This window comes from Equus asinus, chromosome 25 (assembly GCF_041296235.1).
Source record: "Equus asinus isolate D_3611 breed Donkey chromosome 25, EquAss-T2T_v2, whole genome shotgun sequence".
NCBI lineage: Eukaryota > Metazoa > Chordata > Mammalia > Perissodactyla > Equidae > Equus > Equus asinus.
This window is the reverse complement of record NC_091814.1, coordinates 34,012,501-34,036,864: the sequence shown is the minus strand read 5'-3', so window position 1 is coordinate 34,036,864 and position 24,364 is coordinate 34,012,501. Positions and strand designations below refer to the sequence as shown.

At 42.6% G+C, this 24,364-nt stretch overlaps 1 protein-coding gene across 2 annotated transcripts in view; it reads right to left on the bottom strand.

Annotated features, from left to right (window-relative positions):
- Window positions 1-615: 615 nt before the first annotated feature.
- DTL (denticleless E3 ubiquitin protein ligase homolog) overlaps window positions 616-24,364 on the bottom strand; it is an 84,459-nt gene continuing 60,710 nt past the window's right edge. Inside the window, exons 16-18 of one of the 2 annotated variants that reach the window (XR_001397063.3) lie at window positions 5,370-5,835; window positions 3,260-3,378; window positions 616-1,218 (exon numbers count right to left, since the gene is read on the bottom strand). The gene's annotated coding sequence lies outside the window, so the exon portion shown is untranslated. Of the gene's footprint in view, window positions 1,219-3,259; window positions 3,379-5,369; window positions 5,836-24,364 lie in introns of those variants that run through there. The other variant, XR_006519526.2, reaches the window with a different exon arrangement.

Below are 24,364 nucleotides of genomic sequence, written 5' to 3'. Positions count from 1 at the left end.
TGTGGTGAATCCTTCTTTGTCTGCTGATCTCTTGGCATGAGGAGCCTGAAGTGACTAGTCGGAAGCCATGGCTTAAAACTTACTGGAACTCCTACAATACTTCCTCCTGGTAGAAGTATTCTCCCTTTGGGAACCAGGGCCTCTAGATCCACAAAGCCCAAAGCTGCAGGGACTGGAAGGACAAGGTCACTGGAGTGATGGTGAGTGAGTCCACTTCTTGGTTCCCGGACCAATGTATGCTGCCTATTGGAGACACAGCACCATACAATGGTTGTTGATTAGGATGAGTCTACATCCTAGAGGAAAATGCCCCAATTCTGCAGGATATCAACTCCAAGTTGGTGTCTCAATTGCATCTTTAAGCAGCCACTTCACCATTCCATCAGGCCAGCAGCCTATGGGTATGAGATAGGACTAGGGGATACCATGGTCGTGTGCCCACTCCCATACCTCCTTTGCTGACAAGTGAGACCCACGGTCCAAGGCAAGGTTACACTCGATCCCAAGTCAGTGATCTAATGCTCTGTAAGCCTTTGGATTGTGGTGTTGGTCAAGGCTCTACTGGCAGGTAAGACAATACAAATCTAGAATATCAACCAGGAATATATTCTTGTTCAGTTAAATCTGTATTTGATAATTGTAAATGCACATGCAGTTGTAAAAGTTAAAACAGAGGTCCCATGTACTCTTTTACCCAGTTTCTCTCAATGGTACATCTTGCAAAACTATAGTACAATGTCACAACCAGGATATGGACAGTGATACAACCCAGATTGCCCCAATTTTACTTGTACTCATTTGTGTGTGTGTGTGCATACGCTTAGTTCTATACAATTTTATCACAGGTATAGGTTTGTGTATCCACCACACAGCGAAGATACAGAACAGTTCCATCCTTACAAGGATCCCTGTGTTGGCCTTTTATAACCACACTTGCCTCTCCCTCCCTTCCCCTATCTCTAAACCCTAACAAACATTAATCTGTTTTCCATTTCTAAAATTTTGTCATTTCAAAAATGTTTTATAAATGGAGTCATACAGTACATAACCTTTTGGAAATGGCTTTTTTCACTCAGCATAATTCCCTGAAGGTTCATCCAGGCCGCGTTCATCAATAGTTCATTCCTTTTTATTACCGAGTATTCGGTGGTATGAATGTACCAGTTAGTGTAACCATTCACTCAGTGAAGGACATCTGGGCTGTTTCCAGTTTTTTGGCTGTAATGAATAAAGCTTCTGTGAACATTTGTGTACAGGTTCTTGTGTGACAATAAGTCTTACTTTTCTCTGGGATAAATGCCCAAGAGTGCAATTGCTGGGTAATTGTATGCTTAGTTTTATAAAAAACTGTCAAACTGTTTCCCAGTGTGGCTGCACCATTTTACATTCCCACCAGCAATGTGTGAGTGATCCTGTTTTTCCACATCCTCACCAGCATTTGATGTTGTCACTATTTTTCATTTTAGTATGTGTGTAGTGATATCTAACAGCTAATGATATCGAATGTCTTTCCACGTGCTTATTTGCCATCTGTGTATCTTCTTCAGTAACATGGCTCTTCATATTTTTTGCCCATTTCCTAACTGGATTTTTTTTTTACTGTGGAGTTTTAAGAGTTCTTTATGTATTTTAGATACTAGTTCTTTGTCAGATATGCGCTTTGAAAATATTTTCTCCCAATTGTAGTTTGCCCTTTCATCCTCTTTACAGGATCTTTCACAGAACAAAAGTTTTTAATTTTGATGAGGTCAAATTTATCAATTTTTCTTTGTATGGATCATGCTTTTGGCATCAAGTCAAAGAACTCTTTGCCTAGCCTTAGTGCCCAAAGATTTTCTCCTGTTTTGTTTTCTAAAAGTTGTATAGCTTTACATTTTACGTGTAAGCTCATGATCCATTCTGATTTAATGCAATATGTTTAATCCCAGTCAAGATAAGTTGTTCCCTCTTCCAGGGTGAAAAAGGCCCAGCGTAATCAACTTGCCACAAGTGGCTGGCTTGTGTCTTTGAAGGATGGTGCTGTATTGGGGGCTGAGCATCAGTTTCTGTTCCTGGTAGGTTGGTCATATGTGGCAGCAGTAGCTAGACCAGTCTTTGTGATTGGGAGTTTGCACTGAGGTGGCCAATGACAGAGGCCATCTGACATCAACTGGCTGAGTCATTCTATTTGGGTGTTTGGAGGCATTCTATTTGGGTGCTTGGCTTCTGGTGGTCTTCATACTTCATGCCCACTCCCATAGGTCTATCCATGTCTCTCCTCCAGACCTCCTTGTCCCTTATCTTCTAATCTTTCTTCTCCCTAGTCCCCTGACCAATATAGCCAAGCCATTCACCACTATGAATTCTTCTATATTCTTCACCTCAGGCTATTCTCTTTCTTCACAAGGAAATGACAAATACATGAAAGGTCTGTCTATTATGAAGATTTGCCCTCACCTGTGTTTCAGGGCTGCCCCTGGATGGGCTGTAATGCAGCACCAATCCATTTGTGGCTTGACTAGTCCATGAACCAAGACTGGCCTTTTCTTCCTCTATCAGCTGATCATGAGGGCCCCCCTGTGCGGTCACAAGTGTGAGCTGAGGGAGAGGTGGTAGATGACATGGGTGTCTGGAAGCTACATAGCCTTTCCAACTTAGCCTTAAAGTCAACACAGAATCACTACCATATTCATCTGTGAGAAGCACTCACAAGCTTTCCTAGATTAAAGGAGAAGAAATCAGACTCTACCTCTTGACGTGGGAAGAGCAAGGTCACATTGTAGAAGAGTAGGTGGGATGAGAGCTATTGGGTCATCTTTAGAAAATGCTCTGCTACAATAAGGTCTCTCTACTTGGGCTGGTGGGAACTTGAATGATTCCCAGCCCCATATGAGCTCTAGGAATTTTTCAGCTTACAGCTTCTCAGTAATTGTTCTTTCCCTGGCAGTTTTTCTTAGGCCTGGACTAATGAAGTGTCATCCTATGCGCACACAGCCTGGTATTCAGCCAAAGACTCCACTCCTTATACAGAGCTCATTCTCCATGTAGCTCTCTCCTTTTTGGCGTTTATCTAGCGAATTCTAGCTGACCTGGCTTCCCCAAACTCCAATCTCTGTCTCTTCAACTCAGCAAGACCATGGGGCTCTGTTCGGGTTTTCCAAACAATCTGTAAAATTGCAGTGGTGCTGTATCGGGGGGCTGAGCAATCTGAAAATTGCCTCCACCACTGAGGGCTCACCTCATTTGTTTCCCTTCCCTTAGGGACCACAGTCCTACTTACTTATAAGATTACTGCTTCTTGTCCAGTGTCTGGAAGTAGTTGTTTCATATCTTTGATCCAGTTTTTCAGATGTTTATGGTGAGAGAGTAAGTCCCGCTTTTCATGGGTGGAAGCAGAGCCTGAATATATTTTAAAGATAAAGCCAACAGGATTTGATTATGAGTTGGATGTAGGTTGTCACAGAGATGTCAAGGATAACTTCAGGGTTTTGGCCTGAAACTGGAAGGGTGGCATTGCCATCACCTGAGGTTAGATCAGATTTGGGGTGGGGTTGGGGTGGGGGTTGGGGGGGATGGGCGGGAGATGGGGAACGTAAAATTAATCTAGTTTTAAAAATGTTAAACTTGAGATGCCTGTTAGACATCCAAGTGGAGATGTCAACTTTTCAGCTGGATATACGAGTCAGGTGTTCAGGTTGGAGGTCAGGCTAGAAATATAAAATTGGGAATTGTCTCTGTTTAGATGGTATTTGAAGCCATGAGTCCAAATGAGATCATTAAGGAAGTGGGTGTAGACAGAAAAGAGAAGTCCAAAGACTGAGCCCTGGGGCACTCCAATATTAAATATTTGGGAAGATGAAGAGGAATCCTTGACTTGTTTGTGCCAACTCTCCCTTTCCCCCATCCCCACAATTTCTTCTCACTCCCATGACTGGGAGTCATCCTGTATGCTCAATCAGCCTACTCTTACTGCTTTTCTGTCACTGACTTCTGCTGATCTGTTTTGTCCTGTGGCCATCCAAGTTTGGGCCTGACAGATCAGTTCCAGGACTGATCTTGGGCCTTGGAAACTGCTACAGCCAATCTATGTCCTTGGAGTCCCCTGGAATTATTTAATATCCATCTGGCTCCATTAGGACTGACTCTTCTACCAAAGTCTAGGTTGGGAATAAGGCAAATGGCCCATGACTTTCAGAGAGAGTAGTGCCCTGCAGCCAGAACCCCTTATCATCTGCGGTGGTACCTCCCATGTTGAGAGCTCAGAAGAACAGGGAAATAGCAGATATATCATCCTAGACCAAGCCAGTTTCTTCTGCCTAAGATTCATCCTGCACAGTATTGCTGTGTGGACAACTTGGTAGTTTTCCTCTATTCTATTCACCTCAAAACTCTAAATTTAAAGGGAACTTTGTACTTTCAACTCTAACAATTAATGGCTAGATAGAGAAGGATGAGCCTGCAAAGGAGACTGAGCAAGAGTGGTTAAAGATATAGAAATTAAACAAGAAGAGTGTTGTATCACAGAAGACAAGGGAAGATGTTTTTGTTTAAGAAAGAGGGAAAGGTCATTCAACCATTCAACAGAGTCAAATGCTGAAGAGGCAAGATGAAGACTGAGAGATGACCATTCTACTAAACATGTATATCACTGATGACCATTGCAAGAGCTGTTTCAGTAGAACAGTGAGAGCAAAAGCAAGATAGGAGTGGGTGGAAGGGTAAATGGGAGGTGAGAAAGTGGAAGTATTTTGAGGAATTAGATTGCGTAGAGGAAGAGACAAAGAAGGCCACAGATGGAGGATTTGTATTCAGGAATTATTTTTTATTGAGAGAGCTGAGTTTGTTTAAACAACCATAAGATGGATCCATTAGAGACAGAAAGACTGGATACACAAGAGAGAGACTGGATAAATTACAGGTAAGGTTCATGAAAAAGTAGAGGATGGGATATAGAACACAAGTGGTGGAAATGCTCTTGGTTAGTTAGCAGGAAGAAAAACTCCTCAATTGTAACAGGAAGCAAGAAGGAAGGGTGAAGGTGTAGGCAGGTTTAAACATTTGATTACATATAGGAAGAACTCAAAGATGATGACTTGTGTGGAGAATGAGTGGGGAGGTGGGAGCACCAGAGGAGTTAGGAGAGTGGGGAAGGTTTGAAACAGTTGTTGATAGGAGTGTGAGCTGACGAGTGAAATGTAGTAAAATTTTCAACCACTCTTTGGTCTCACATGGAGCTAGGGATCCTGAATTATAGTAGAACCAATCTGCCTGATGGTAAGACTTTCTTCAGCAGTATTTGGTTGCTTGGGTGCAGGCAGGAAGGAAGCCGATGGATTGGTTCATTTGGTGTTGGGATTTAGCCATACAGGGGAGATGAAAGTCTCTCTCACCTGCTTGCAGGCCTGGGTAGATGGGGATGAGGCAGCTGCCTGGCTCTTCTGTGGAGGCACAGTCAAAGGGAAATGGGAAGAGGGTGGTTCCTCTGTCCTCACTGAATGAGTTTCCCTGCAGTTCACCTTCCAAACTTCCTGTCCCTGGGAGAACTGGCCCTTTGTTAGCTTGACAGATTCCCCATGTAGAGCTCAGCCCCCCTATAAGCCGTCTGCTGTTCTGCAGGCTTGTCAGGAACAATCCCTTTCAGTCTTCAGTGAGGTCTTTTTATACGTGCTGCTTCTTGATTCACACTGTGCTTGTGAGTACATGGGAGGGACAGAGTTTGACTCCTCGAGGAAGGTCACTGTTAAGGTCTAGTGAGGACAAAACAGCTTTCTTTAATGCTCCAACTCACTTGATACTCCGGTGCAAACACTGCCTATAAAGAGCAATGGGGCTTCTCTTTCCTCTGGCCCTTGGCTTCTGTGGAGAGTAAAATAGAATGGAGACACTTATTTTCTTCAGCTCTGGACTTTTTACCCAAGGAGGAGAAATAGGGCAGCCAAGTTATAATTTGCGCATGTGTGATATTCCTAACCTGGTCACTGGGCCAGAGTTGGCGTTAGGAAGGTAAGGGCTGGTGGTGGAGGATGGAAGGAGTGGTGGAATCAGGTTCTAGCTCAGGCACAGGACTCAGCTGTGGCTTCTACTGCTTAGAGAACAGAGGCAAGAGGGTGAACACAAGAGTGAGCCACTGATGGCTCTGCTGAAGAGTGGACAATGTCCCCCAAACGGGCTGGCTTTGAGAATAGGCTGGCCTTGGGAAGATAGCCATCCCCTACCCTGACCCTGACATACACACTCCACCCAGGGAAAAGCCAACCCGTGTTCCCTGTGTGTCTCTGCTCCCTCTGGGCAGGGGAACCCCATTAAATGATAAGCCACTATCGAACTGCTGAGGACTTGGAGGTGACTTGCCATCTCTGGGCCTGTTACTTCATCTACAACTCGAGAGTTGAACAGGATGATTTCTAACCTCCTTCAATTTGGGCTATAAATCTGACTGAACTGGAATGATATCAGATTTCAATTGTTTTATGGTCATTGGGTCCCAGGTCTTAATGCAAATTGGATGATAAATAAAGAGTCCCAGCACTGGTCACAGGGCCGGTGGAGGGAAAGAGGGAGAGGAGAGAATAATTTAGGATGGCTCTGCCCTGAAGAAAAGGTTGAGCTCTCATGGCTCTGACTCTACTTTTTAGGCCTCAGTTTCCTCAACCAGAAAATGAGACTTTGAAGTCTAGATCTTTAAGATGCAGTTCTGATTTTCTGTGCTGAATCTGTCTTCTGTCTTTTGAGCCCCAGAGGATAAATACTTACTGAACTATTTGCTTCGCATGTGTGCAGGGCTGTAGTGGAACATGATCCCTACGCTCAAGGAGCTCACAATGTGATTAAAAAGTAATAAGCCACACACACAGGAAAATATAGTATAACATGCAATATCAATTGCCAAATGAATAATACAGACACCCACAGGATGGCTCTCTCTGGGCATGCTGCAGGCTGAGGGAGCCACGATTAGAGCTTGCTTCCCCCCTTGGCCTCCTGCTACTTCAGCTCTCAGAAGGGGCTTCGTGGGGACCACACTGCTGGGTTCAGTTCCGGCTGTACCATTATAAACTTCAAGGAAATTTACAACCTCTCTAAGCTTTAGTTTCCAGATCTTTAGGAGGGAATTAATAGAAGCACCTCCTTGCCAGTTGTTGTAAAGATTAAGCGAACTCTTGACAAACTAGGTACAGAGGGAATATATCTCAACATAATAAAGGCCATGTGTGACAAGCACACAGCTAATATCATAATCAACTGTGAAAAGCTAAAAGCTTCTCCTTTAAGATTAGGAAAAAGACAAGGATGCCTACTCTTACCACTTTTATTTAACACAGTATTAGAAGTCCTAGCCAGAGCAATTTGGCAAAAAAAAGAAATAAAAGACATCCAAATAAAAAAGAAGAAGCAAAATTGTCTATATTTGCAGATGCCATGATATTATACACAGCAAACCCTGAAGACTCCACCAAAAAGTATTAGAACTAATAAACAAATTCAGTAAGTTTGCAGGATATAAAGTCAACAGATAAAAATTGTGTTTCTATACACTAATAATGAACTATCAGAAAGAAATTTTTTAAAAAATCCCATTTACATCAAAAGAATAAAATCCCTAGGAATAAATTTAACCCAGGAGGTGAAAGATCTATACACTGAGAACTCTAAGGCATTGATGAAAAAAATTACAGAAGACACAAATAAATGGAAAGATATTTCATGCTCATGGATTGGAGGAACTAATATTGTTAAAATGTCCATACTACTCAAGGCAATCTAAAGATTCAATGCAATCCCTATCAAAATTCCAATGGTATTTTTCACAGAAATAGAACAACGATCCTAAAATTTGTATGGAACTGCAAAAGATCCTAAATAGCCAAAGCAATCTTGAGAAAGAACAACAAAGCTGGAAGCAGCACACTTCCTGATTTCAAGCTATATTACAAAGCTATAGTAATCAACACAGTATGGTATTGGCATAAAAACAGGACACATAGATCACTGGAACAGAACAGAGAGCCCAGAAATAAACCCACACGTATATGGCCAATTAATTTTGACAAAGGAGCCAAGAATATACAATGCGGAAAGGAGACTCTCTTCAATAAATGATGCTGGGAAAACTGGGCAGATACATGCAAAAGATTGAAACTGGACATCTATCTTACACCATACACAAAAATCAACTGAAATTCATTAGACACTTGAACGTATGACCTGAAGCTTCATAAAACTCCTAGAAGAAAACATAGGGGGTAAGCTTCCTCACATCAGTCTTGGCAATAATTTTTTGGACTTGACACCAAAGCAAAGGCAATAAAAGCAAAAATAAACAAGTGAGACTACATTACACTTGATAAGGGGTTAATATCCAAAATATATAAAGAACTCATAGAACTGATTGGCAAAAAAATCAAAAAAGCCAATTAAAAAATGGGCAGATGAACTGAAGACATTTACCCAAAGACATACAGATGGCCAACAGGTACATGAAAAGGTGCTCAATGTCATTAATCATCAGGGAAATGAAAATCAAAACCACAATGAGATATCACTTTATACCTGTTACTGTTAGAATGGCTATCATCAAAAAGACTAGAGATAACAAGTATTGGTGAGGATGTGAAGAAAGCAGAAACTTTGTGCACTGTTGGTGGGAATGTAAACTGGTGCAGCCACTATGGAAAACAATACAGAGGTTCCTCAAAAAATTAAAAATACAATTACCATATGAACTAGTAATCCCACTTCTGTGTATACATCCAAAAGAAATGAAAACAAGATCTTGAAGAGATATCTGCACTCCCATGTTCACTGCACCATTATTCACAATAGCCAAGATATGGAAACAACCTAGTGTCTGTCAACAAATGAAAAGATAAAGAAGATGTGGCACATATATACAGTGGAATATTATTCAGCCATGGAAAGGAAGGAAATCTTGCCATTTACAACATGTGTGGACCTCGACGGGGCATTATACTAAGTGAAATAAGCCAGACAGAGAAAGACAAATACTGCATGGTATCACTTACATGTGGAACCTGAAAAAAAAAAGGTCAAACTTATAGGAACAGAGAGCAGGAAAGTGGTTGCCAGGGGCTGAGGGGTGAGGGAATAGGGAAAGGTTGGTTAAAAGGTACAAAGTTTCAGCTGTAAGACGAATAAGGTCTGAGGATCTAATGTAAAATATGGTCACTATAGTGAAACACTGTATTGCATAATTGAAATTTGCTAAGAGAGTAGAAATTTTATGTTCTCACCAAAAAAAAAAAAAGAGACAAATATGTGAGGTGATAGATGTGTTAATTAACTTGATGGGGGGGGGAGAATCCTTTCACCGTGTATACGTATAGATCAAATCACCACGATGTACACTTTAAATATCTTACATTTTATATGCCTATTAGACCTACATTTTTTTTTTAAAGATTTTATTTTTCCCTTTTCTCCCCAAAGCCCCCTAGTACATTGTTGTATATTTTTAGTTGTGGGTCCTTCTAGTTGTGGCATGTGAGACGCCACCTCGCAGTGGCCTGATGAGCAGTGCCATGTCTGCGCCCAGGATTTGAACCGGTGAAACCCTGGGCTGCCGCAACGGAGCCCACAAACTTAACCACTCGGCCACGGGGCTGGCCCCCCTATACCTACATTTTTTTAAAAAAGGAAGTATAAATTAAATTTTAACATGCTCCTAATGAGAAGGCATTCCTCTTTTTATCAGCAAGGAAAGTTTTTAATTAGAAACAAACAAAAAGTTATGATCCAAACAAACAAAAAAAGTTGGGGAGATTATCCACGTAAGACATTTACATAGTGCCGAACACATAGTTAGTGCTCCATAATGGCCCCTTTCCCACCCCGACTCCCAAAGAAGCCCAGCTGTGGGAAAGTGACTCTAGATTAGAGAGGGCTCAGGACAGCTGGCCTGGTCTGATACGACCCTGGCTTAAGGCAAGATCACCCAAAGTCTACGTCTGTGTGTACAGAGGACCTGCAGTGGCAGGAGTAGAAGGAGTAGACCATTGTCTAGGAAGAGACCATGTCTAGGTCTAAAGGTGATTTCTGCTTTCCCAGGAAAAGGCTCCAAGTGCAGGTGGAGTCAGGTCACGATGAGAGCAAGTGAAAGAATGTCAGGCAGTGAGGACAAGAAGGAGCAAGATGGTGGGTATACAAGGTAGGGTCACAATAGGGCCTGGAGCTTGTTCCAGGCACATAAAACAGCTAGTTCTGCCTGCATTTAGTATGGGATCATGGCTCTCTTGTTAAGTTCAGTTGTTTAGTCCTAGTATTTACCCAAACTTTTAAAGTTGCTCTATTTCACAGTCACACGCACACCCACGATAAGTCTGGAATTGAACTGGCCATGGATGGTATAGGACCTTCAATTTGTCTCCTTCCAACTCAGTTCATGACATGAAAAGACCTTGAAGCCATGGCCAATGGAATGCCTGAGTGTGGATAACATCTGAATCCATTAGTGTGTGGTGAGAAAAATATACAGTGTCATAAAGGGGGGGGGGGTGGCTGGTACCAAATTATGTGTGTGTGTGTGTGTTTGTTAAGGAAGGTTTGAGCCTTATGGTAAATAGTACCTAGTATAGTGCCTAGCACACAATGGACATTAAATATGTTTTTTGGATAACTGAACAAATGAGCAGACGTATGACACTCAGTAAATATTTGCTGCCTATCTTGGTTCATGTCTTTAAAAATGGGGAGAATATAATTTCCTCCATAAACAAAGTTGATATTCCTGACTCACCATTAAAAGACCGTTCACTTGATATTTATGTGGTGTGATCTAGGCTCTAGTCCTGGCCCCATCACTAATTAGCCATGTGACCTCAACTAAATGACTGATTTTCTCTGTGCTTCTTTTTTCTTTTTAATCTATAAAAAGAGGAAGTTGAACTGAGCACATGCTAAACCTCCTTCCAAGTGTGAACCTTTGAGATTATTCTGTGGTTTTGAGATAAGAGCTCTTGTGTGCAAGGTCAACTCAACCACAAAGGGACCAAACCCATGAAACTTGTTCCATTAGCATTGTGCTGGAGCTGAATTGCCCTACACAGCTTGAGTCAGGTATTCTTAAACACAGGTCTCTGGAGATCCTAGGGTCCATCAATGGGCTTCATAAGGTCTATTAACTTGCAGCCTCTCCTCACACTCTTATAAGCAACATTTTGTGTATTCTTGTGAATTCTTCTGGAGTGTATGTCCCTAGATTTCGAAGATTCTCAAAAATGTGGCTAACCCCCAAATGTTTAAGAAATCCTTTAGCTTTTCAGAGGACAAGTGTAGAAACCTATGCTCCTAATACTATTGCATTTAATCTGATAAATGAGTAAGTCTTGGTTGAAGCCATGGAAAACTAATGGAAATCAGAACAAAGCTCTGCACATTTCTATGCATGAGACAGTCTTTCAGACTACAGGTGAGTCTGAAACCCTCTTGACAGATCAATGACAGGAAAATCCAACAGAAGTCCTGACTGAAGAACAATAATCTTTGAGCTGGGTAGACTTCCACCCAGGTGGGGTTATCACAGAGAGGTCTGTGTCAGAAAAGTTCCCCAGTGTAATGATAACCTCTATCCCATGTAGAGATGTCCAAGACTGTCACAGACAGGTGGCCGTGATAGAGAATGGGCCCACGCCTGTAGCCATCAATGGTTTGGTTCCTAGACCGGCACAAACCAGAGACAAGCAGGCGGAGGGTGAAAGAGGCAGAGACCCGGTTCAGCTCTAATCACTGCTGTGCTGTAGAGTTCTTATGATGATTCAGTGCAAACCACTCAACCCTACTGGATGTCAATTCCTTTATTTCATAGGGGTATTCAACGTAAGAAGAGAGAACTTGAATTCCTAAGAAGAAATCCCAGGGAATTAACAGGGTTTACTTTTTAAGAAAAGGGGGAGGTAAATAGGAAGTCAAGATATTAATGGGGATTTACCTCAAGTCCAGACTTGGGGGTCGTGAATGGGTCTTAGGGAGATTCAGGGTTCAGGCAACCAGATCTACTATCAAAGAGCCACGCGTGTCCCCAGTGCAGAGTCTTTGGATCTATCTGTTCAGCAGCAACTACCCAAGGGCTTGTTGCCAAGGCTCTTAAGGCAGGTTAGCTCAAGATGCCAAAGCCTTGTGCTCACAGGGTCACAGATTTGATCTTGATGTACACGCCACTGTTTCCACACTAGACTGAGCCCTCGCCCCAGCCAGCAGTTACACATGAGCATCACAGGGGACTGGCTGGGAGAGTGGAGTATAGATCCCCACCTTTGGAAATCAGCTCAAAGTACACTCTAGCTCAAGCTACACACCTTGACACCTCAGGTTTGGAGCCAAGTGTTTATATCCCGCACGTCATCGTCATTTTGCAGTAATTTTAAAAGAACATATAAGCAGGGAGAGAAGACAAGGTTTATTCCTATGGGCCTTTAGGCTGAGGGACTAGCCCAGAGGATCGACAAGTTGGACTGACTGGCGATTTCCTTCCGGAAGTGAGGACTCAGAATTCCCTGACTTCAGGGAAACCGCAGAGCTCTTCTTTCTTGCAGGGCCTATCTCTCTGGGCACTTCAGCCAGAGCCTGCAGGGCTGGTCATCCAGGCTCACAGCGAGAACTGTAGCTGAGTGTCAGGCACACAGAACTGGAGGGCTGGGCCTTTGACGACAGCTCCCAAAATAAGGTGCCAAGTCCTACTTCTCACTTTCCCCTTGCGCCCTGTGAGACACTGGCACTGGCTGTGGGGCCATTACTCAGCAGCCTGAATGTACAGAAATAGGCCGAGTGCACTGACCCAGGTGGTGACAGCTCTTTCCTCTGGCAGGTCCTGTCCTGGGGTGGGGGGCCCAGGCAGGGCTGTGTGGGGACATGACCTGGCCTCCCACTCTCATTTCTCGTCAGGCTGTAATCCTATTAAAGGACAGGACTTCACTTAACTTTCTAGGCCTTTGAAGGTGTCTCCTTGCCCCTGGGCAAGTTAACTGGTGAACACACTTTCTTGCCGTCTCCACCTTTTCAACACATACTCTTCCTACCTTCTTATCCTAAGTGAAAACCTGGTCTGCCTTGTTCTCCAGCCTTCTCCAGAGCAGGCAGCTTCTCTCCCTCCTCTGGTTCTCAAGGTTAGAACAGGTTGGCATTCTCCGAGCTCCTGTTCCTTCTCTAGGTCATGGCTCCCCCATCCCTCCTGGGCACACCATCTCATCTTACTGGCCACCACGTCCATTTGACTGTTTACTGATCTCCAGTACTCTCTTACCCTCCTCAGTGGCTTTAACACCTGCCTCACAGCTTTCCTGGCCACTGCATCCCTGCCACCTCAATTTTTTTTTTTTTTGAGGAAGATCAGCCCTGAGCTAACATCTGCCACCAACCCTCCTCCTCTTTTTTGCTGAGGAAGACTGGCCCTGAGTTAACATCTGTGTCCATCTTCCTCTACTTTATATGTGGGATGCCTGCCACAGCATGGCTTGACAAGCAGTCTGCACCTGGGATCTGAATCAGCGAACCTGGGGCCACTGAAGTGGAATGTGTGAACTTAACCACTGTGCCAGCAGGCCAGACCTTTTTTTTTCGGAGGAAGATTAGCCCTGAACTAACATCCGCTGCCAATCCTCCTCTTTTTGCTGAGGAAGACTGGTCCTGAGCTAACACCCGTGCCCACCTTCCTCTACTTTATATGTGGGACGCCTGCCACAGCATGGCTTGATAAGAGGTGCATAGGTCCGTTCCCAGGATCCAAATTGGTAAACCTCGGGCCGCTAAAGCAGAGAGCGCGAACTTAACCACTGTGCCACTAGGCCAACCTCCCTGCCACCTCTTTTTGATCCTTCTGATACCCGGGCTTCACTGTCATTTTGAAAAACTACAAATAACCCCAAAGTTTGTCAAACCTGTCACTCACTGTGAGGAACGTAATTTGGACACGGGTGTCAGAATGACCCATGTCATCTCAAATTCTAATAACTCTATTCTGATCACAACCCACTTAACTTCTACCTTCTAGGTATTTCTTCTTCACCTACTCATCCTTCCCAGAATCTCTAGCTTCCTCTATATCCGGCCTGGAGCCGTCGGCCTGCCATTTCCAGGGTGTTAACAGATCCCTCATTCTTTATTCTTCCCTGCTGAGTTCCCATCTTGGGTAATCCCTAACTCGGCTTTCCTTGCCTCTGCTCCCAGATTGCTGAGCTCTGCTGGAAATGTACAAGCTTACTGGGGTGTCTGAGCTCTCAACAAACCATTCCATCAAGACCATGTGTGTCTGACTCTCTTCCCTACTATTTGCTCTTCAAGGTAGGAATTTTGGCATCCTAGAACAATTATAAAAAGTTAAAACTTGTCTAGGCACTTTACACATACTAATTCATTTAATTCTCCAAGGACAATGAGGACAGTACTGCTATAACTTTTCTCCTTTTTTGATGAGGAAACTGGGGCTCAAAGAGATTAAGTAAATTGCATAAGGTCACAGCATTAGTAAGCAGCAGAGTCAAGACGAGAGAATCTGGGTGAGATATTATACTATGTCTCACCACCAGATGATCATAAGCTCTGTGGAAAGTTTGGTGACTTTCATCAGAGCTCCTGCTGCAGTTCAGCAATCTTGAAATCATCCCTTGTTCACTCCTAATTGGACACATGTATATTTTAATTCTGACTACCGTTTCTGGTCAATTTAGATCAGAGACCAAAGGCACTGCTTCAGAAGTCCTGGTGAGCATCTAGAACTTGAGTCTCCTTCCATTCTCTCCTGCCTCACGGCTGACTGAATTAGCTCCCATGTGAGCTTCCCTCGGGATAATACACACCATAACCCCAGACCCCTCTCACTGTTCAGCTGGGCTGCAGTGTCTCGTCTCCATTTTCTAGGGAAAGGAGAAGACACTGCAATTCTCATAATGGTTATTTCAAGCCATTTTCATGTGAATGGGCTTCAGAGCTGGGACTTAAATCTCTCCTCTACTACTCACTGGCTTCCATGGGAAAATGATTTAAACTCAAAGAAGTTTAGTTTCTTTATCTGTACAATGGGAATAATAATACCCTTAAGAGGGTTGTATTATTAAGAGCCTAGCAGCACAAATTAGGCACTTTTTTTTTTGAGGAAGATTAGCCCTGAGCTAACTGCTGCCAATCCTCCTCTTTTTTTTTTTTTTTTTGCTAAGGAAGCCTGGCTCTGAGCTCACATCTGTGCCCATCTTCCTCTACTTTATACGTGAGACACCTACCACAGCATGGCTTGCCATGCTGCGCCATGTCCGCACCTGGGATCCGAACCGGTGAACCCCATGCCGCCAAAGCGCAATGTGCGCACTTAACCATTGTGCCACGGGCCGGCCCCAAATTAGGCACTTTAAATATTAGCTCCTTTCCCTTCTTTTCCCCACACCCACCCTTGTTTCTTCATTCTCTGCAGCTGACTTCAAAACCTTCTTTTTGGGTGATTCCCTCAACTTCCCTTATATCTCTATCAAAAACTTCTCATCGACAGTACAACTTTCTCAACAAGGAGTTGGCACTTTGAAGACAACAGCCTTAACGTTTTTCAGACCCTTTGTCACAGTAATTCCACTTGTAGGAATCTTTTAGGAACAAGTAGTTGGAAATGTGTATGTGTATTCTATAACATAATTATTCTATATATATTTTAAAATATTCTACATAATGTATAAGATTCTATATTCCATGTTTTTATAGACACACAAAGATATTTGTGGGGTTATTTATTCTGGAAAAAAATACAAAGTTTCTCTGTATCGTTGCTCATTATTTCTTCCTTCCCTCCTGCTTCTGAGAAACAAGTAGGCCCTTTCCTTCCGAGATTCAACTAGAAGTATTTTGTAAAAGAACTTTTTTAAAATGACAAAACTAATATATGCTTATAGAAAATTAGAAAATACAGCAAAAAAAAATCACTTATGAGTCCACTCTCCAGTGCTGACTACATTTCAATGTACATATACATATATATAATTCACTTATACCTTTTAAAACAAAATTAGACATTACGCCTATCACTTGATAATTTATATTATTTCCTATCTTTTTCCTGTCATTACAATAGCATCTTTCCTAATGGCTATATCTTAACCTATCTAACCAATATCCTATGATTGTTAGAAGCAGTTAAGCTGTTCTTATTTTTTCAAGATTATACACAGCACTGTGATTCTGCAGCTGAATCTTTGGGCTCTTCCTAAATTATTTCTTTGCCCATCTCTGTTCCAGATACCACGGCTCACAAGCCTCCATTTCTGGGGCCTTGAGCCATGGCTTCTTCATCTCTCCCATAGCACGGGCCCTTGCCTCTGGTCAGGCTCCTTCCCTTTGGCCTACAAGCATTATTACAAAACTGCTCCAGGCATATCTATCCTTCAAAACTCTCCCCATTGATTCTCCGGCCTTTCTCTGAAACCCAATAGCCCTTCTGGTCTCAGAGGTAGGGCTCTTCCTTCTGCTTAAGGCAAACTTCTGGATCTCCTTCCTTCCTGCTTCCATCAATTATCCCCACTCCTCTCTTTAAACTCTTCCTCTTTCCTGCCTCTTTTCTCCTAGCCTATACATTTACTTAATCTTTCCCATTCACAGATCTTTTCCTGACCTCATGACACTGACCCTCCATGCCCAACTTATTTCCTATTTCCCATTTTCTCCCTGACACTGCCACCTGGCTCCAATATTACCCTCTACATTGTCAAAGGCAACTGACATGATTTTTTCTTCATCTTGTATCATCTTCATTTTTTCTTCACCTTCTCATTTCTTCCGACTTTATTCAATTTTACTCCCTGAAACTCTGTCCTGGACTGTCTCTTCCTAAAACGGCTCCTTCTCAGACACTTCTGTCAGCTCTTCTTTCTCTAATTAGCCTGAAATGTGGGCTTTTCTCCACACTAATGGTCCTCAAAGTGTGGTTCCCAGACCAGCAGCATCAGCAAAGCCTGGAAACTTGTTAGAAATGCAAATTTTCAGGCCCCACCGCAGACCTGAATCAAAACCTGGTGAGGTATTCACTCAAGTTTGAGAACCGCTGTGCTACACATTCTCCCTGGCCCATCTCCTCTATAAGCCCCACCTTAACTGTTCTTTTCACACCTAATACTCCTAAAATTCTTTCCACCTTAGACTGCTCTTGAGAGCTCCAATCCTATACATACAACTACCAACAGGGCATCTCCACTGGTTACCCGTTAGGTGTCTACAGGAAAATAATCTCCTCCTATAATCCTTTCATTTCAATTGTATCCCATTCCTCTCAAACCATACCATCTGCCCAGCTGCCAGTGCCAGGATCCTGGGATTCATTTGATTCCTCCCGTTTACCCATCTAAAAAAGCATTAGTTTGCCCTTTCCGGAGTCTCTCTCAAATTGGCAATGCCCTTTCATCTACACTGCCATTACTTAACTTCACTGAAGCCCATCCTCCTTACTGCTTGGATTACTAGAATCAGCTTCTAACTAGGTCAACTGCCTAAAGTCTGGTCCCTTTCCAATCTGCCCTCCACATTGCTACTGGAATTATCTTTCTAAAATAAAAATCTGATTGTGCTTGTCCCCTGCTTAGTCATTCAGTGGCTGTCCAGTGCCTTCGGAGATAAAGTCCAAACTCAGTATGGTGGCGCTGCAGGGGCCTTTATGCCCTGATCCCTTCCTGCCCCCGCAGCCTCATCTCCTGCTGTTCTTTACAGGTTCTCTCTGCTCCAGCCCTAGGGGGAAACTGGAATTACTCAAGAGTTCCTCAACCAGGCCACTCTTTCTCACACCCTCAAACTGTTGTTCAGGCTATTTCCTTAGTGAGGAATGCCCTTCCTTCACATATCATCTGGGAAATTTATTCTTCTCCAGGGCTCAGCTCAGAGTCAGCTACAGTATGGAACCTTCCTGGATGCCCAGATTCAGTCTGATGTGCTCCCACAGCCCCCATGTCATGACTTCCTCAGAGACCTTATCACACTGTGTTCTGTTCTCTTGCTGTCTGTCCTAGGCATGTGGGAGCAGCCTGAGGACAGACCTGTATGTTATCTTGGTTTAAGTGCAAGGCCTGACGCACGGTAGGTGTTCAGCAAACAGCTGCTTAACAAGAGGAAGACTTTCTTCTCTTTTCTTGGAAGGAATCTACATTTGCTGCCCATTTCCTAACCACCTCTATTTTTTCATTCCCAGACATATTTCATCCCTCTCTTGCAACTGAAATAGCCCTTGACAGAGACAAAGAAAGATGTGCTGACTGCCTATTAATCTGGCTTTATTTAAGCTCTCATCTTCATCAACTTCTCTGTGGCAGTGAACCACTCACTTCTCAAAGCTCTCTTCCCTGGGCTCCTGAGCTGACACTTTCTTAATTCTCTTGACTCTAGTCTGCACTCTGACCATACTTCTTCATGCTGTTTTCTTTCTTCCTCATGCTATTTGCACCTGCTATGCCAGGCACTATGGCAAGCACAGGGCTGGATGGTGGGGATGGGATATGTGCAGTAATGTGCTGGTAAGCTGGCTCTCTGAGAAAAGAAAAAGGTCCTGATTTGTAGCTTTTGTCTATTCCCTGTGTAGATACTCTCACCAAGACTGATTTCAGGCTACCAACATTTAACCACCAGCTCACAAAATTCCTGAATATTTAATGATTGGCTGTCACGAGTAGGAGCCAACTCCAGCACACCACTGGGTATGCAGAAATGAATAAGACCAGTTTGACATCTAAGGAGGGTATAATCTGGTGGAGGGAATATAGAAATAACTCTAAGACTAATGTGATAAGCACTATTACAGTGTTTAGACAAGGCACTACGGGGTTGAGTGGAAGGCAGGCTTAATTAGGAAAACCTGTGAATACTTCCTCTGGGAAGGGAGGGCTTGTAAAGGCAGGGGGAAGACTATTCCAGGCAGAGGAAACACCTCAAACAAAGGCAGGATAGTACTTAGGGGAATGGCTAAAAAATCAGTAGGACTGGGATGCAAAGAATGCGGGATACCAGAACGGATTCTGCCACTATTTAGTTTTGTGATTCTGGTCAAACTGGTTAACTTCCCCAGGCCAGTTTCTGCATCTTTAAAATAAGAATTTGATTTCCATGACCCATTTCTGCCTTGATTTGATGACTGACCCTGGGAAGAGAAAGAAAATACAAAACTGGGGAAGAAGGAGAAAGGAAGAAACATATATAGTGTGGAGCTTTCAGGCAGCTAAATGCTGCAGTGTTGGCAATGCTGCAGGACCCTGCGTCTGTTAGTCTTCCCTGCTAACTTCTGGCTCAATCCCAGTTATGAAAACCCCACACCCATGTTTGAGCCATTGCATGGTTGGCTGAAAGCTCAGTTCTTTTCTTTTAAAGTTAACAAACATACTAAATACTGACAGTATATGTAGTAACAACTTAGTTCATCCTTCTGCTTCGAGGAACACAGGATTCCCCTTTTTTCTTAAAAAGTATCAAGAAGATCCCACAGGCTCCCCTAGTAACTTATTCCCTTTGAAATAATAATTATTGAGTCTGTCCAGAACTCCCCCATCCTCACCTCTTGCCTGTCTTCTCTAGAGAACTATCTGATCTTCATTCCTTTTTAAAAACCTATAAAAATATTTTGAGTCATAAAACAGATACCGAAAAGTGCATAAAACATAAATGCAAGATATTATCACAGAGCAAACACCCATGTAACCACCAAACAGAGCAAAAGACAGAAACTTGTCATAACGTAGGAAGTCCTCCACGTGTTACTTCCCAAGCACAACCCTCCAGAGGGAACCAGTCTTGATTTATTCTAATTATCATCTTTGTTTTGCTGTTTACCAACCACGGATGTACCCCACAAGACTAGTTCAGTATTGCCTGTTAACACTTGATATGAATGGAATCATCCTGTATGTATTCCCTTGTTTTTGCTTCTTTTGCCCAGCATTCTAACCTTCATTCACATTGCCAAGTGTAGCAAGTTCATTTCTCATTTTATGGTTATATACAGTATTATCAGTATCCTAGGTTATCCATTCTACTGTGGAAGGACATTTGGGTTGTTTCCAGCCTTTGGCTAATAGAAATAATGCTGCTGTGAACATCCTTGTACACATGCCCAGTGACGTGAGCTTCCCCAGGGTACAGGGGTAGAATTGTTGGGTCATAGGGTATCTAGATCCTCATCTTTATCCTTCATTCTCTCCCTTATTTGTGGGAAAATCTTTCTCCACTTTTTCTCTTGTAAAGAATTCTAACTTCTGTACCTTTTTTCCTAATTTTCAATCATGTTTGTCGATCTTCTTTTGCTATCAGTACTGATTCTAGCGTCTGCGTCTGCGTATCACCTTCCTCCTGTAGTTAAGAATAGTTTCCTCTCCCAAGGAGTAATTTTGTTGCTGTTCTTGTTTAGTACTTAAGTAGGAAATATATTTGGAACATTTTGAGAGTTCTTCTCTTTACAATGTGCACAAAACGGAAAGCATATATTTGATTAATAGAGAGCCAGGGACAGGCTTCTTTCTGTGAGGCATTATAGTATGGGAATTAGAACTGCGGGGTTTTGAGTCAAACCAAATCCACAAGCTGCCACTTGCTGGCTATGTGTCCTTGGGCAAGTTCCTTCTTTTGTGCTTTAGTTTCCTTATCTGTCAAAATGTGGATAACAATTATACCCACTCATAAGGTTACTGGGTGTATTATATAAAACAATCTATGTTTGATCAAAGTTCGAGGTTTATAAACTTGGTCTTTAGGCTTGGAGAAGAGGAAAGACAGGCATTCAGAATGCCTTCAGGTTGCATAATGAGGATACATACTATGAGTTTGTATCCAGTGTTTATACTGAGCCTAAACATTCTGTCCACCTTCCTTGGGGGTGGCTGGCTAGGGTAGGAATGTGAGATGCTGCCTGTGGCCACAGAACACAGAGTGAAGTGAATTGGCCCATTTGGGAATCAAACCCATAACCCTGGCTTCATGCATTATTCAACTGGCCAAAATGACATGAAAAATGAAAAAGTGAATGAGATTAGAAATGCTGTCAAAGTAAACAGGAAGGCAAGAGGACACCACAGGATAACTCAAATTCACAAGCTGCTTTTACAGGCTCCTTTCTTTGTGCAATTTATGGTACAGGAGAGTTGGCTGGAACAGAAACCATTCCCAATCATCAAAAAACCACATTCTAATTTTCCTTATCCTGCAGGCACTCCACGTATAATTCGAGACTTTGTTGCTTACATATCTTGGTTTTAGGAAAGTTTTCCAAAGCCAAATACTTAATTACAGGTGCAACACTTCAAGGCCAATACCTCATTACCTAATTAGGGAGCTGAGAAATGTTTATCATAACCATCTTCTTCCTACCCCTGCCCTCAAGTTCTTCATCTTGACTTGTCTGCTAGACAACCTCTTGTGAAAACACTGATTTTCGGACTCTGTCTTTGTCTTTTTTTTGAGGAAGATTGGCCCTGAGCTAACATCCATGCCCATATTCCTCTACTTTATATGGGGGACGCCTGCCACAGCATGATTTGACAAGCAGTGCGTACGTCCGCACCCGGGATCTGAACTGGCAAACCTCAGGCTGCCAAACTGGAGCGCACGAACTTAACCGCTATGCCACAGGACCGGCCTTATCACTCTCACATAAAGTTATCTAAATCCAATAAGGCTTTTGAGGAAGCAGCATGTCCAACTTGATGTTAACTGTTGGGCTGAATGTTAACCCATTAGAGAGGCAACAATGCTTACTGGATTTTAATTTTCTCAGTTCCTGTGCCACTATTGTTTTTTCACAGATACACTTAATAAATCCTCCTATTATGCGTCTTTTCAAATAATTCTTGGGAAATTGTGTTTGAGTATATTGTAGGTGATGGGGAAAAGGTGGAAGAAAAATTAAAAAAGGGAAAAGAGTGGTGCTGAATTATCATCAAATAACATGGCATGACAATATTTGCTAACTTCATGTCAACATAGCAAGGCCAGATGGTTTATTTATTGTTTCTTGTTTCAGTAACATATATTACCTGGTAATATATTGCTAGAGGAAGGGCTCATTTGTATAAGTACTTTTAGACTCTGACTTTAAAAGTAAGGCTGTTAACAGGAAAGTAAAAATCAGCCCTTGCCATTTTCATTTGAATGAAAATGTTCTGGCACAAACTCATGAAGGGGATCCATGATGGTGAGACTATCTGTTTGCAGAGGTGCAGATGCCAGCTCCGAGTAAGAGAATGCCACATTCTGCAAGTTCCCGTAAGTTGGAAACCACGGTCTTGAACATCAGCAGTGACAGCATAATTTGGTGCTCAGATGCCAACTGAAACCCCAGTGTTGAATTTGTCCACTAAATTCTCAAAGAAATCTTGATAGTTGGTATTTTGGCACTGACAATGACAATGGCAACAAGTATTACTGGCATCAAAAAGAAGGCCAGGGAAGAATCTCATTAAGTGAGAGCAAAGAATCTAGAGTCTGCACAATACTTCTCAAATATTTGAATCTTGCATCCTACAAAATCAGAGCTACTAAGAGAGCAACATGGCCTGCTTTGAGCTTCAACTCTTATTTTATTGGCCTACTCACTGGCCAGGGAACACAATAGCCTAACAAGCGATCAAGACTTGGTGCTAAAGGCCAGGGAGCTGCAGCTTCCTCCCTAAATGTGAACACATCTTAAACAATGCAGCAGAGCTGGGGGCAGCAGAGAGGAAATGGGAGGGTGGGCTCTGTGTGAGCAAAGGATTTAGTTTGCTTAAGAATTCAGTTTAGACTGCAAACTAGAGCTTCTTTAAACAGTGCCTGAGGCCACAAGAGTCATCAATCTCAAACACTGGGGAACTGGAGATTTTTTCCAGAGGCCTATTTGCTCCTTTTGAAAAGTGCTGCCAGGACTGGGAGGCACAGGCCTCCTTTGCTGGAAAAAAAAAAAAAAAAGCTTCCCAGGTGATTCTGATTTAGTCCCCATACCTTTGAGGGCCACAGCTCTAGTGGAATGGGAACAGGAATGAGTTTGAAGAACTGAAAAGTCCTTTAAATCCTTATGTCCATTTATCAAACATGGATAATAACTCCTGTCCTCCCTACCTTATGAGAATAACAGCTAGCAGTAATTGTTCAATAAATGTTAGCTATTATGCGCCAGGCACTGTCCTAAGTGCTGTTCATGTAATAACCACACAATCCCATTTTACAGATGAGAAAACTGAATCACAGAGAGGTTAAAGAACTTGCCCAAAGTCACATAGGCAAGGCTTAGATTCAAAGCCAGGCAGTTTGGCTCTAAAGATCATGTGTTTAAGTATTATTTATAATGTTGTAAAGACTATAACAAAGATATGCATGAGGAAAGCATCTTATTTTGAAAATTTAAAGGTGCTCTAACAAGCCGTTGAACAAAGTTCCTGGAGGGAAACGTCTGAATCAAGACAGCACCTGCTAGATAGTAGCTGCTCACAAACAATTTCATTCAAAGGACTCAAAATTTGGTCCTTGCCTGTTTCTCAAATACTGATTTTAGACTACCAAAGTGCCATTAGATAAAGTGACTCCTTTGACAACCGAAAATGAAGGGAAGATCTCTTAGCAGACCAGGTGCCTCACACAGGGCTTGACACCCTGCTGAGTAAATAAATGTTGGCTGAATTGAACACCTTCCAATCAAAGGCATTTTGAAATGAGCTATTCATATTCCACAAAATAGCCTGAATACAAATTATTTAGAATGTCAAAACAGGAAGGGGCATGTGGCAAGTTAAGGAAATTAAAGAGAAATGGAGTATAAATGGAATAGTAAACCTTTGAAATTCAAAATAAAGAATCTGATTAGATATCCTTGAAACCCTCTCTCCCCGCTTAGCATGGAAGTGGGAGGGAAGAGCTTTTGGGATGGAACAAGCCTATTCTTTAATAACCGATAATACCTCTCATTTGTGTTGCACGTATTAGCTGTAGGTATACTCATCTGAACAAGCTGCTTAATATGCTCAGGTGATTTTTTTTAAGGCTGATTTTACTTTACATCATTCCATAACAACCCTGCACTTTTTAGCTTGCACTCAAATGTAGCTCAGAAATAAAACAGGGTTTTCTACCACTTTAGATAACAAAATAGTCCCGTATAACAAGTTGGGCTTGAATTCCTGGCATCAGATCTAATGAAGCAACAGATTCACCTCATGTCCAACAAAATGCTGTGTGTGGCCTGCTTATAATTTCCAACCAGTATCTAAAGAGCTAATGCATAATGTAGGTTTTTCCATAATTCCTGAGAACTTAATGAGTAACTGGCTGCTCTGTGATGTGGCATGATCTCAACCTAGAGCAAACAGTCTATGAAACCGTGTGTGAGAAGCAATGACATCTGGTGAGCAAGAGCTCACCTGGGCCTACACTCAGCCCTTGAGAGAATTATGAAGCAGAAACC